This window comes from Rhinatrema bivittatum, chromosome 15 (assembly GCF_901001135.1).
Source record: "Rhinatrema bivittatum chromosome 15, aRhiBiv1.1, whole genome shotgun sequence".
Lineage (NCBI taxonomy): Eukaryota > Metazoa > Chordata > Amphibia > Gymnophiona > Rhinatrematidae > Rhinatrema > Rhinatrema bivittatum.
Window position 1 is genome coordinate 29,389,222 of NC_042629.1, and position 15,151 is coordinate 29,404,372.

A 15,151-nucleotide genomic window follows, 5' to 3' on the forward strand; every position below is an offset into this window, starting at 1 on the left:
TGCTGAGAACCTGTCCAAAGTCCAATTTGTATTATTAATCAGAAATGTCTTGTTCGAATTCTTCTTCAGTTACCATTCTCCCTTGCCTGTGCCCTCTGCCAAGCTTTTAAGCACAGCCCTCCCTGATGGCAGCTTCCTAGATTTGGTTACAAATTGTCTGTCCTCTGAGCTCAGATCCACCCTGGCCCTCTGCCACAGTTTTTCCCTGTCTCCCGGGACCCAGCTGGGACTCCCAGCATGCTGTGCCTACAACCTCTCTGGTCTCACAGCATTCCCTGTGCCTCAGAGTGGGGAGATTATAGGGGAAGGTATTTTATCGCAGTCACTAGCAGGCGAGAGATGTGATATGGAAGCGTTAAAAGTCAAGGAGGTGCCGGTGATGAGAAGTGGATCTGGTCTCATGCGCCACTGCTGGTCATATGCGCAGCCAGGGATCGGCCATTCCCATTGCCACTGCGACAACAGCATCTACAACCAAGGTAAGAGATCCTAAGCTTTCCTTACATTCTGACATGTCTGACTGTCCGTCTGTGCAGCCAGACCTGCCACACCACGGGACAGAATAGCCGATCTGATCTGCTTTATACTTGCAATGAGGGTGGAGGAGGGATGTTAAGATTATCACTTAGGAACTCAACTGAGTGTTACCACTGACTCTGTGTTATCTACAGAAAACTTTTTGAGGACAACTTTTTACACAGATCTAGCTGGCTTATTAGAGAGTTAATAATAATTATTATTATCATGATTTGTATGCAACACTGTATGGAGACATAAAAGACAATCCATACTCCTTGGAGATAACAATTCAATCAAGATGGACAGAGAAGATGCACAATAAAAACATACGCAAGGTTTTCAGCTGAGTTAGCCTCCTAAATCTGTTATTTTGAAAACCATGCAGAGCAGCTAAATATAGCCGTTCAAAAAGTAAGAGTTTCAGGAGGCAGATTTGGAGCGAGGAAGTAAACTATGTACGTAAATTGAATTTTTAAATATCTGCACATCATTTTTTCCTGCGTAACCCCAGCTACAGATATAGCAGGGATAAGGCTTGTATTTAGTTTTGCAACCATACATGCTTGATAGCAAATTTTCAAAGGAAAACTACCCAAGTAGTACAAAGTATCCATGTATCTTGTCACTAGCCTGCTTAACCCATTATGTCCCAAATTTTTTTTAAGAAGCTGTCTTCTAAATAGGAGACACTGGGACATAACGGGTTAATGGAAATTGTCCCCTTTATTCCTCCCCCCCACCCCCCCAACCTCAGATGTAAACCCAGCTCTGTCAGGACTCTTTATGACCTTGGACAAGTCACTTAATCTCCGTGTCTCAGTTCTAATCTCTGTGATCTGTGTGATCTTGGGGCCAGTCCCTGACTCAGGTAACCCAACTATTATTGGGTAATAATAACAACAATATTATTCTTCTCCCCATTGGGAACTGTCATCCAAAGGAGGAACTAAAGCTAGACTCCAGATTTCACCCTCAGAGGTGGATGCATGCATACTTCAGAGGTAATGCAATGTAAAGTACACCTGTTTGCCTAAAAGTTGGGATGTAACGCTGTATTATTCACATGATTACAGCTGCCAAGGCATTGCTTTTGGTTGAATTTTTTTCATTTTTTTCCCCCGACTGATTCCTTTCTTCAATTTTCAAAGCCATTTGCGCAGGGAAATAAACTGGCCTGTCTGAAAGCTTACCCTACTCAGCGCAAGAGTGGGATCTACCATGTGAGTATTCTTAGCCGAGTTAGCAAGGGGCTGTCCCTTAGCGCAAGAGAGAAGAATACTGCGCATACAGGATATTCTCAAAAGAACGTGCGCTATTTCCCCCTCTCGGCTGCCCGCACCAAAGAGCGGGTGCAACATGCGCGGGAGGTTTTTAACATGCACACTTTACATGAATTTTCCCAGGGAAAGGACCCGCACCATTTTCCTTTGAAAATGTGGGTAATGTCCACACGGCATTAAAAGTGCCCACCCAGTTTGCGACCATGATGTGCAAAAAGTGCCCCAACCGAAACCTATAGGAATCAAGGGGAAAAAAAATCAAGAGATGTACAATGAAACAAGCAAATGACAACCCCTTGCTGGCCTGGCTCAGAGCGCTGGAAGAAAAATCACTTTGTTGATTTTGCTGGTGCTTCTTTCTCAGTTAAAACGCACAGAGCATAATTAAAGTTAGGTTTAATTAGCTGCCCGATTAATGAGACATAATGACTCTGAAGCTGGGTGAGCATCTCTTTGGCACCGCTGGTGCAACCTTGGGACTGCCCTCGTGGCTTGGCTGGATCTCCCCTGCTTTGGATTTCTTGTCTGCTGGAGCAGCAGGAGGTGGGGGAGGCAAAAGAGGAGTCAGAGAGGAGATGCGCCAGAACCCTGGGTCAGAGGAGAAATTACTGCTGATGCAAGAGCGAATCCTGCTGACTGAAAAGAGGTGTTTTGGGGGTCAGTGATGGAAGGGTCTATCCCTTGTAGTAAGGAGAGCAAGATTACTTGAGGAGAAGGAGGAAAAAAATATAAAAGAGAGAGAATTATTTATAATTACACTGACATTCAATGGAGATATCACATCAGTTTACATTCAGGTACTGCAGGTATTTCTCTATCCCCAGAGGGCTTACAATCTAAGTTCTGTACCTGAGGCAATGGAGGGTAAAGTGACTTGCCCAAGGTCACAAGGAGCGACAGTGGGACTTGAACCCTGGTCTTGAGTCCATTGCTTTGTAGTCCACTGCTCTAATCACTAAGCTATTCCTCCTCCTTCACTTGGGTATAAGGTCTCTGGCCAATCAGCCGCCAATGGAAGCAAGAGCGTTAAAACGCAGAGATGAACCTCTTTTGATCTGGAGGGTTTGGATAATCAGAGTTGAACCAGGACAGGCCACAAATGCCATCCAATAAATGCAGGGCCTCTGGCAGTTCACCGCCTATTTCTGTGCTCACTTGGTATTATTCAGAAGCAAATTTTAAGATTCATCCTTGTAAGGGAAGTATTCAAGCACTCACCCAATTTTCAGATACGTCAAACAGTCTTGAGTCTATGAATATTCACAAATCCAAACCAATCCCAAGAAATCCAGGATTAAGACAAGATTTGCACTGTGTGAATGTTAATTCTACTTATCAAATACATTTGCTTCAAATATTCAGATTTCAGAACGGGTATGTAAGCTAGATTTAATCTGATTTCTGATTTCTTTTCATATTCCGCTTTTTGGCACTTCAAAGTGGATTACATTCAGGTTAATGAGGTTTACTCTCTCTAGAACTGAGGCTCAGCTAGGGCGATATTGGGGAGGGTGGGGTAGAGTGTTTGTGCAATGGGAGGGGGGAGAGGGGTGAATTTTCATATATGAGATGCAAGTTGAATAGCTTACAAGGTGCAAAGTCACCAATAAACATAAGCTTTCCATAACTTTCCTATCTTCTCCCCTCTGTCTCTGTCACTCCTCCATCGCCTACTTCTCTCACTCCCCTACCTTCTCTCTCTCTCTTTATCTCCCATCCTTCTACATCCTTAGTCTGTTGCTCAACCATGTGCTTTGTCTTCCCCTCCTACCTTGGGTTTGTAGTGGTGGCATGGGCAGCATGGAAGTTGCTGCCTTGCATCCAGAGGAAGTTGTTGCAGACTCTGTGTCAGGGAGGTGGACAGGGTTCATGATGAGAAAAAAAGACACCAAGGCTCCTGAAGAAGCCCCTATGAGCCAGCTGTGCGGAGACAGCTGGTGATCCACTCCTTCCTCAGCAGTCCAGGCGCTAGGGCTCCTCTCCTTCACCCCCCCCCCCCCCCCCCCCCCTGCTACTTTTCTTCTAAGCACACTGGCTTCTCTTTCTTCTTGTACCGGCACTGCAGCAGACCCAGGGGATCCAGACCAGGTTTGCAGTAGTACTGCCCAGCCCTTTAAGCTCTGCTAGCAGTTTCACTTTCACTTGGGCCTCGCCATGCACAGCAGCTTTTTTTTCTCTTTAAAAGGAAAAAAAAAGTTTAAAAAAAAAACAAAAACCCTGCCTCACCGGCGCTGACTGTACTGAATGTAACCTAACTCTAGCTGGAGCTTCTCCCCTTAGTCTGCAAAGAAAAACCTACCCTGCTTGCAGAGCCCACAGCCCATTACTAGTTTAAAGACAGTTTCCAGGTTTGTTTGTTTGTTTTTTGTGCTCTTCTATGAGCCCACAAGCCTCTGTCTCCCAGTGCTCTTGTACCCAGTGTAAGAGCACTGCTTTTCTTCTGTCCTAGCCCTTTCCTTAGGCAAGGCTAGACAAACTTTCTTCCTGCAGCCTGCCTTACTTCCCTGTGCTCCCTGAGCCACACCCTATTCTCTGCAGCGCTGCTTTGCCTCCACGTCCTTCGGCAGGTCACACAACAAACTTCACAGTCCTCCCTTGGAGACTTGGGGTTTTTCTCTATGTGTAGAGTAGAGAAAAAAAAACTCTGACCTGACACCGTATATGAGAAACCAAGTGGTTTCCCAGGACTCCAGCCTTTTCAAAGCACTTTTTACTTTATTCAAGTTCACAGCACTTCAGCAATAAACAGAACTGCCTACCTTCCCCACCACCTGGAGTCTGGATCAGCACAGATTAACAGGAGCTGCCTCTCCTGGAGACGTAGGGGCCTCTTGAACTTAACTAGGCTTACACTCTTATGCTCCCCCCCAGCTGGTCCTACCCTCAGGCCTCTCCCCTGCTCCGCAGAGCTCTCTCCCTCTGTGGGATTTAAGATGGAGCAGGCCTCTAGCCTGGTCCTGCATATACAACAAGGAGGAAAACGGGATCGCTCTGTTACAGCCTTGTTATTTAGTTACCTAAGAACCACAAGGAAAACACAGAGATATCAATAGAGAGATAAATTTAAGATTAATGCCTAGGGGTAAGCAAGGTCAATGTTTTTCAAACCATTCCTGGAGTACACTTTAGACAGCTAGCGATCCATATTCAGCCACTAAAATGATCACTGGATATCCTGAAAACCAGGCTGGCAGGAAGCTATTCCAGTGCTGACGTGAGAAACACTAAACTAGCACACTAAAAGCAGGGAGGTCAGCTTTCAAATAACTGGGCATGGTGGCATATATGCATTTATGCGGCCGCAGACATATATGATAATATATAGTATAAGTGCGTACTTTATAAAATAAGCATAATTCTGCTATGCAACATACATGTGTGCATAGGCTTACATGCGAATAGATGCAGTGCACTGAAACCACATATATCAAGACTTGGCTGTTTGGTCGAGCCTTTCCCGGCTCCTAGACTATTTTCTGTCAATATATTATCCAACCAGCTGTGTTTCAATCATCTCATATTATTACATAAACTAGCAGAGTGTCACATAATCATGTCATAATGCTAGAGTTAATCTCCAGAGGTGGGCTTCAAGCCCCTTCTCTCTGTTTATATTTCTCTACCTTGGTTCTCCTACTCTTCACTTCCAATTCCAAGTTGATCACCCTTGTTATAATGTAACTTTTTACTTTCTGCTCCTACTCTGTCTCCTCTTTTGAGGTTTGACCTGTTATTGTTAATGAGCTATTGTTCTATATAAACCGAGTTAATTTGATCTGTATGAAGAAAGTCGGTATATAAAAAAACCCTAAATAAATAAATAAATAAATAAATAAATATATTAATGTATTGAACGAGCACACTTTACCCATCTATTTTAAATATATTTGCATGTATATTTAACGCATGAAAGTAAACTAAGCAAGTCCTGATTTACACTCATGCGCGTGCCAAGGAATTTAACCATTTTACCAATTAGTCCAGCAGTTTGCCCAGCCCTTCCCCAGGTCATCGGGACCCCCCTGGCTCTTCAGCCTGATTTCCCCCCTGTTAGTACTACACAATCAGCACATCTGGGATCACTTACCCCACATAATTAACAGGTGTAAAAACGCATGCAAGCTTGAAAATGTACAAGCTGCACTTCAAAAGGTGCGAGTAGATTTGTCATCTTATTCCCAATTTTACACCTGCTAATTAACTTGTGTAAGTGATACTTAACATGTTTATTATGGAGGGTAGGAGGTCTGGCTGAAGAATCAGCAGGGTCTCAATGACCTGGCAAAGGACTGGGCGAACTAGTTAAGTAATTGGTAAAACTGATTGCTTAAATTATACATGTAAGTTCTAAAATATTCCGATTTAAGCAATGAAGTCCTACTTTATATTCGCATGTGAAATATGCGTGCACATATTTTTAAAATAGGCCGGAAGAGTATGCGCATATGTTGCAGGGTTAAAGATATGCATATTTCATAACATGCACGTAACTGATACTCGCGGGTGCTAAAATGCTATCGTACATCTGCATGCGGCCATACGCGTGCGTATATGCTGCTACATTCAGTTCTTTGAAAGTTATCCTCCGTGTGCGCACTAAAAGAAAATCGTGCACATTAAATCAAAACTTGTTTTTTTTTTCATTTTGCTTCTTTTTAGTGTACACTAATGACAATGGGAAAAATAGAAACAAAGCAAAAAGATAAATGAACATTTTTTAGCCGCACATCCCTACTAGCGGATATGGATGGGCAGACTAGAAAGGCCATTTGATTCTTTCTGCCATCACGTTTCTATGTTTCTGTCTCCTCCACACAGGTGGGCAGACATCCAAATCCCTACGTCTGTGTCTAAGTTCAGTGCCGTGCTGGTTTAGTTCTCGGGATACGTAGACTCACTGTCTGCTATGATAACCACGTTGCCTGAGACAGTCTGTTGAAATATGGCAGGCATCGGGATGCATCCTCTCTAGCTAATCCTGGCAGAATGAATGCAATGGGGTTTCCCCAGTGTTCCTTTTTTAAAAGGAAATGCCTCTTAAGGGATCACTGTCTTTCTCCTTCCCTCTCTTTTATTTCAGCGGGAGATTACAAAGCCTTTCCTGTTGAAACGTTAGCATGCATGGCCTGGAGCCAGCTACACCTGTGTGACACGTGCTATGGTGTGCATCTGAAATTTTAGCTCTTCTAGTTACAGAAACATGAAAGATGTGAAGGGCATGGGCACAGATTTTCTACTCCTGCTTTCTCTGCTGGGAATTTTCTACAAGTGGAGAATGCATCTCTCTTAATATCTGCTGAATGGTTCCATGTGCTACCCTCTACTGACCTTTCAAATGACCCATTCCTAGGAGTTCTCTGCCTGGTCCCACTTGTGATGTCAAATGTGTCTGTATTACAGCTTAATATTGTTCTTGTCAGTATTCCAGGCTTCTGCTGGGAACCAGTGGTAGCTGAGAAGAGGAAGAAAGGAAATACTATTTCATGAGAAAATCCAACAGCTTTTACAATTAGTTTCCTGACTCCTCTGAAACAGAGGCACGTTTCACAAGCATCAGTTTGTATCATGGGCTAGGGATACAGAAAATGAAAGGGATAATGCCTTCGGATGGAAAGAGGTTGTACCCACAGAAGGAAGGAATGGAATAGACAGATCTCAGGTGTCACAGAGTCCTGCAAGACAGGTCCTTAGGTTGCACACTCTTGCAGGACTGACCCTGCTAGGATTATACATTCCTGTCTGACAGATCCCACTTGTGAAACCTCCCTGCAGAACAGGGGTGGCTCCAGAGGGAGGATGGGGGAAGGTCGAGGGGGCGAGAGTCCCTTCAGGCAAAGAATTTGCCCTCTCCCAGCTGAGCCCCAGTCTTGCTGGACCACTTTCATTGGTTGGAGGGAAAGGCACTTGACACTTGCTCACCCTGCCATTCACTGTGCCCCTTTATGCACTCACAAACACTCACGTCTGGAGCAGCTACTTCTGTAAAACAGACCCAGCTGTTATACACGCCTGTAGGGTATTGTAGATGTTCCTGCAGGAAAGACCCCAGGATTACATGCTCCTTCAGGACAGATTCCAAGGGATTGCACACTCCTACAGGGCAGGTTCCTAGGGATAAACACTCGTGCAGAACAGCTACCAAGATTACCAACTCCTGCCCAGTCCCAAGGTTACACTCGTGCAGGATAGATCTTGGGATTTCATGGTCCTATAGGAGAGGTCATTGAATTACACACTCATGAAAGTTACCTGCAGAACAGATCCTGGGTGGCAGTTTTATAGTGGAGCCTTTCATTAATAATATACTTGCGCTCCCTTTCTTTCTATCTACTGGATGCTGGAAGAGCTGTGAGCCTAGTGATTCTCTCTGAGATGAGAGAAACATGATCACAATTTTTCATACAAGCAAAGCACAACAGCAGCATTTTTAACAAGACAAAGTTGAAATTTCAGTGTTGCCATTTCATAGGTAAGATTATTACTGTTTGGGGTTTTTTTTACTTATTATTATTTATATTTCAGATCTAAAGTGCACACCAATCACAACTCCACTGCAAAAGAGTAGAACAATCAGCAAACAATGTTCTCAAAACAGTTATTTGGATACAAAGTCAAATTCACTTCTTCCCTGTGTCAAGTTACACAAAAAAGTACCCCTAAAGAAAGGTCCATTAGCCCACCCTGCACACATCCGGTCAAAGGCAAAATACACTGCAAGGGTAAATAACCACCAGCTGTGCTCCAATATCTCCATCGTCTATACCTCCAAAACCCACCCCATATCCAGTCATAATAGGGCAAGTTGTGTTTAATCAGATAGGTGCACTTTTCAGATAGTGCCATATAAGAACATAGGAAGTTGCCATGCTGGGTCAGACCAAGGGTCCATCAAGCCCAGCATCCTGGCAATTACCCAAACACTAAGAAGAACCCATGCTACTGATGCAATTAATAGCAGTGGCTATTCCCTAAGTATAATTGATTAATAGCCATTAATGGACTTCTCCTCCAAGAACTTATCCAAACCTTTTTTGAACCCAGCTACACTAACTGCACTAACCACCTCCTCTGGCAACAAATTCCAGTGCTTTATTGTGCGTTGAGTGAAAAAAAATTTTCTCCGATTAGTCTTAAATGTGTTACTTGCTAACTTCATGGAATGCCCCCTAGGATGCATACCATCCGGTCCAGGTGATTTGCTACTCTTTAGTTTGTCAATCTGGCCTACTACATCTTCCAGGTTCACAGTGATTTCATTCAGTTCGTCTGAGTCATCACCCCTGAAAACCATCTCTGGAACTGGTATCTCCTCAACATCCTCATTAGTAAACACAGAGGCAAAGAATTCATTTAGTCTTTCTGCAATGGCCTTATCTTCCCTAAGAGCCCCTTTAACCCCTCTGTCATCTAATGGTCCAACCGACTCCCTCACAGGTTTCTTGCTTTGGATATATTTAAAAAAGGTTTTATTATGAGTTTTTGCCTCTATGGCCAACTTCATTTCAAATTCTCTCTTCGCCTGTTTTATCAATGTTTTACACTTACCTTGACAATGCTTATGTTTTATCCTATTTTCTTCAGATGGATCCTTCTTCCAATTTTTGAAGGATTTTTTTTGGCTAAAATAGCCTCTTTCACCTCACCTATCCAACACTATTCGATGCCAGACAGTAATAGAAGGCAAGGACTTGCACAGCGTAGCAATAGTAAGCACTCTCGCACGTATTAAATAATCGACCATAATATGCCCCAAGGTGGCCAGCTGTTGAGTCCCCCTGCACCCTAAAAGGCAGAATTGAGGAGTGCCTCTTTCTCCAAGATTTGTAACATCTCTGCCTTTACTTTTTCCCACAATTGCGTTATCTCAGGACAGGACAGATTGTTACTGTTTGAATGCGGGTAATTTGTGCTGTTTTGGTATGGGAGATTTAATATATTGTAATTGCAATTCCGTTTACTCTTGGCTTTCTGAGGGCCAAGTCCACACCCGACACACATTACAATAGGCCTAATTCTATAAAGGTGTTTTTGCAGTGCATGTAAATCTAATATACTTGTTGTAAATGGGATTTTCAACTCAGAAGGCTGTACTTTGAATGTCCACCTTCATGTAAAATCTGTCATAAATGCATATTTTTAATAGTGTGTGGGAAGGCGTGAAAGGCTGAAGGTTTGCCTAGGGCTCCTAATATGCTTACACTGGCCCCGGGAAGTCCATTTCTTGCTGCTCAATCCCAGTGCTAAGAGCAATTCCAAAGTCTGCCTAATTGTTACGGGATCTCTCCTCCAGGTACTTGTCCAGACCTTTTTCATACCCACCTATGCTCTTAATTTTGGCCACATCTTCCGGCAACAAATTCTACATTTTAATAGTGCATTAACTTGAATTTGTTCTCAATCTGCTCCCAGTTCTTTTCATGCAGTGCCCTTTAGTCCTAGCACTATTTGAAAGCATAACTAACCTTTTTCAATTAACTTGTTCCATCCATACCACTAATGATTTTACAAACCGTTAGCTTATCTCCTCTCTCTAAGATGAAGAGCCCTAACCTGTTTTGCCTTCCTTCATAAGGGAGTCGTTCCTTTATCACTTTTGTCGCCTTTCTCTGTACCTTTTCTAGATGTGCGTAGTGCTGTGACCGTGACGGCAGGTACTTCTGCAGTTGGGTGTCTTCTCCTTCTCTTCCGCTGACTCAGCTGCTGTTTCTGAGTGGTTTTTTTTATTCATTTTGGGCGGGGGGCTTTTAATTTGTGTTCTGGTTTGTCTATTTTTGTGAACCCAACTGAACATTAAATTGAAAAAAAAAAAAAAAGAAACAGTCTCCTCAACCCCTTAGCATTAAAACAGCAAAATTAATCTCCCCGGCCCCTGGGCCCTTCCCCATAATCTTCCCTCCATGCCCCCCCCCCCCCTCCCGAGTTCTTTTCTTTCCTTCCTGGGGTCTGTGAAGTAGAAAAGGACAGAAATCCCCAGTTGCTCCTATCCTGCTGGGTCCTGCTTCAAAAATAGCACTGACCAGTCCTGAGTTGGAAGCCATTTTGTTGTACAATCATCTAACAAAATCTTTGAAGCAGGACCTGGCAGAGCCGGAGAAACTGGGGATCGCTTCTCTCCCTTTCTACTTCACAGATCCCCAGGAAGGGGCTCCTTGACTTTCTGATCAATGAAAAAAAAATTTTGGAAGATTGTTTTTTGTTTTGTTTTTAAATGAAGCAAAACACTGGTATTTTGTTGCATTTTTCATTTCATTTAAAAATGAATGCACATCCCTTCTAAAAATGCTTGCAGACCACTGTGAGATAAATTGGATGTTGGGGTTACTATTTCGGATGGTGATGATGGAGCTTAAAACCTCTCCTAAGGTTCCACAGATGCTGTACAGATGGCACAAATTACCCGGCAGTAATCCATCCCAAAGTACACGCTGAGCTAAGATGGTGCTGGCTCTCTTCCTGCTCTTATAACTCATGTCGCTGGTCTTTAGATATTTTGGGTGAGACCCTCTGAAGCAGTTCTGTACGAAACATGGCACTGTGTCGGGACGCTTTTACAAGGATGAAGTTAAATACCACTTTGGATGTTTGTCTCTATTTTTGGTTGCTCTACGGCTTCACTATCATTTTTAATGGCAATATTGAATTTTAAAAAATAACAAAAACAGCAATTTGGACTGAATGTCGATTTGCAATTTATGCATTTAGACTGCTTGATTAATGGTCCTACAAATTTTGAGTGATTTATTCAGCAATTTGATCCAGAGATTCTTTACTTCGTTTTTCATTTTTAGTTTTTCCAGTACTATTTAGCATAACTGCGCCTTTGTATAATTTATACAAGGCCTGATTTTAAAAGGGCCATGCGCGTAAAAAACGGGGGTTACGCACGTTGCTGGTCAGGCCTTGCGAGCGCTGCGCACATTTTAGAACGCTATCCCAGGTAAGCACATGCTGGCAGCCAGCCGAAGCACGGAGATGACTTTTACTCCCAGGGTTAAGTTAGGGGTCGGGGAGGAGAGGGGAAGCGGTAGGAAGGGTAGGGTTAGGGATAGGAAAGTTCCCTCCCGGTCCGATCCTTATTTGGAACAGAATAGAGATAGAACTGGGGGAGGCCCAATTGCGTCGTTGCGCGTAATTTTCTAATATCCCCTCCCCCCCCCCCGCGGAGCAGGCCACCCACCCGCACATGTGCGCGTGGACGTGAAAATCCGGCGCGCGTGTACGCACGGGACCCGTATTTTATAATATGCACGCGCCAACGTGCACATATTATAAAATCAGCACGTCTATGTGCGCACGCCGGGAACTGCACGCGCGCTCCTTTTAAAATTGAACCCCTACAATAATCTCTACTGTGCCAGCATCTTCTGATCCTCCCAGGGGTGAGTTTGTTTTGCCAACAGAGCCACAGTGATAGAACTGACAGTAGTTATGGATGTAAACAGGTTTGGCTAAAAATAATTTAAGCTTGCACAGAATAACTTTAAAAGCTGTGTGCATGTGCCCATGTACACATATATATGGGTGCTTGCAAATTTAGCATGGTATTTTATAATCTGCTTGTACATAATGACGGTAAATTTAATACCAGTGCGTGGGCGCACATGTACACGCATATGCCGGCTCGCATCCAGATTCACGGTCATTTTATAACATCCACGAGTATATGCGTGCACGTTATAAAATACTCTGACCGTGCATACATGTGCGCACAATTTTATATGGATGTGCACGCAATTACCGCGTAAGTGGGGGGACTTTAATAGAAACGCGCACCGGCACAATTGCCACACGTCGTTCCCCGTTCACCCAGGTAAGGGATATGACTTCCTAACCCCTCCCCCCCCCCCTATTTAAATAGCCTTCCTTTTCCCCTCCTAACCCCGACCCTTAAAACTCTGCCTACTTGCCTGTATTTTGTTTTAGGACTTGTAAGTCATCCATAGCAGAAGTAAAGTTACATGGTAGTAGACTCCAACGCGCGCTTGTGTGCATACGTTTTTTTGCGCTGGTTTCATTCATAAACCCAGGAATGCCACACCATGCCCATTCCCTACCTAGCCCCTTTTTTTGGACTTTTTCATTTGTGTGCGTACCAGGAGATACGCAAGTAATTTTTTTTAAATTCACTTGGCGCGTGCCGGCCCGACATGTTGACATATCTCCCAATTTTGGCACACATTGGACTTTTAAAATTCACCTGCATGTCTGCATCTTATAAAGCGTGTGGCAAGAGCACAAATGTATGCTGAAACATGCGCGCATGTAAAAAAGCAGGCCGCACAAGTTCAGGGGTTATCCAGATACGTAGCGGCACTTATTTGGATAAGTTTGATTTATCTGAGGCGCTACTGAGCTGGATAAATCTGAAAAGCACTACCTGTCAGTCTAAGTAGTGCATTTCAGACTTATCCGGATAAGTCTTATATGCTCATTTTGCACCTAAGTCAAATGGCCGGATAAGACGCTATTAAGACTTATCCGGCTGCGTAGTGATATTTGAAGGGTTTGCTTTCTAATTATTGTCTTCCCTGGATATTACGGTCAGCCAGCCAACATCTGCTAGTGGTCCCCGGGGTCAAGTCTGCACATTTGCAAGGTAAGTAGCCACCGTGCCTTTTCACAAGTCGGGGCAGCTCTGTGGAATAGTCTTCCGCTTGAGATCCACCAGATGTCTGATTAGAAGGCCTTCTGTAAAGTTTTGAAAACCATTTTAAAGAAGCTTTTTTCTGTTTTACAGGTATGATTTTTGTATTAGTTTTTATCTGTTTTTACTATTGTATTGTTCTGCATTGCATTTGCGTTTTTCTATTTGTTAGCCGCCTAGAACAGAAGCTGGTAAATGAGCAGATTATAAATAATTGAAATAAAGGGAAAACAGCTTATTTTTTCACAGATTACAGTCTGGAACTGGACAAGACAAGACAGCAATTTAAAGAAATTAGGAAAAGCATGCACCTACATGAGGTTCGGTTTTCTGTGATTTATCCTATGAAACTTATTAGGGATGTGAATCGTTTTCCATATCGTCTTAACGATAGAAATCGTGTGGCAGGGCAAGAAAATCGTCTTAGGCACGATTTTTTAGTTAAAAAATCGTTAAAAATCGTTTTTTTTCCGATTAGTGCGCACTAACTCGAGTTAGTGCGCACTAACTGGGAGTTAGTGCGCACTAACTGGGAGTTAGTGCGCACTAACTGAAAATGATACAATTTGACACTTTTCAGGTCAGTTAAGGTCAGTTTAGGAATGAATATGTATTCCTATTGGCTGCCCTCTTATTTATTCATGTTACCAAGTTTCCTACTGACAGTATATGGGGGATGGGAAATGGAAACAGTTGGTAGCTTGACAAAACAAGTAATGTGATCAGTCAATGTGACTAGAACTTGTGCCCTAACCCTGATACCAGGGGTATTGTGATCTTCCTGCACACAGTGACCTATCCCTATTAATACCAGGAGTGTTGTGATCTTCCTGCACACAGTGCCCTATCCCTAATACCAGGGGTGTTGTGATCTTCCTGCACACAGTGCCCTATTCCTGATACTGGGGGTGTTGTGATCTTCCTGCACACAGTGCCCTATTCCTGATACCGGGGGTGTTGTGATCTTCTTGCACACATCCCGATATCAGGGATAGGGCACTGCATGCAGGAAGATCACAACACTCCTGGTATTAATAGGGATAGGGCACTGCATGCAGGAAGATCACAACACTCCTGGTATTAATAGGGATAGGGCACTGCATGCAGGAAGATCACAACACCCCTGGTATCAGGGATAGGGCACTGTGTGCAGGAAGATCACAATACCCCGGAGGAGTGAGGGTCAGGCAGCTCCCCCCTGTCTGTGAAGCCAGCCTCTCACTAGTAATGCAGGGAGGGAGCTGTCTCAGACTTCACCATCCTCCCCCCCCCCCTTACCCACACACCATTCACTAGCTGGGACATGGGGGAAGTCAGGAGTGAGGGTCAGGCAGCTCCCCCCTGTCTGTGAAGCCAGCCTCTCACTAGTAATGCAGGGAGGGAGCTGTCTCAGACTTCACCATCCACCCCCCCCCCCCTCACCCACACACCATTCACTAGCTGGGACATGGGGGAAGTCAGGAGTGAGGGACAGGCAGCTCCCCCCTGTCTGTGAAGCCAGCCTCTCACTAGTAATGCAGGGAGGGAGCTGTCTCAGACTTCACCATCCTCCCCCCCCCCTCACCCACACACCATTCACTAGCTGGGACATGGGGGAAGTCAGGAGTGAGGGTCAGGCAGCTCCCCCCTGTCTGTGAAGCCAGCCTCTCACTAGTAATGCAGGGAGGGAGCTGTCTCAGACTTCACCATCCTCCCCCCCCCCCTCACC

At 44.2% G+C, this 15,151-nt stretch overlaps 1 protein-coding gene across 1 annotated transcript in view; it reads left to right on the forward strand.

Annotated features, from left to right (window-relative positions):
• Positions 1-214: 214 nt before the first annotated feature.
• GJA5 (gap junction protein alpha 5) overlaps positions 215-15,151 on the forward strand; it is a 52,649-nt gene continuing 37,712 nt past the window's right edge. Inside the window, exon 1 of the mRNA XM_029578705.1 lies at positions 215-479. The gene's annotated coding sequence lies outside the window, so the exon portion shown is untranslated. The remainder of the gene's footprint in view (positions 480-15,151) is intronic.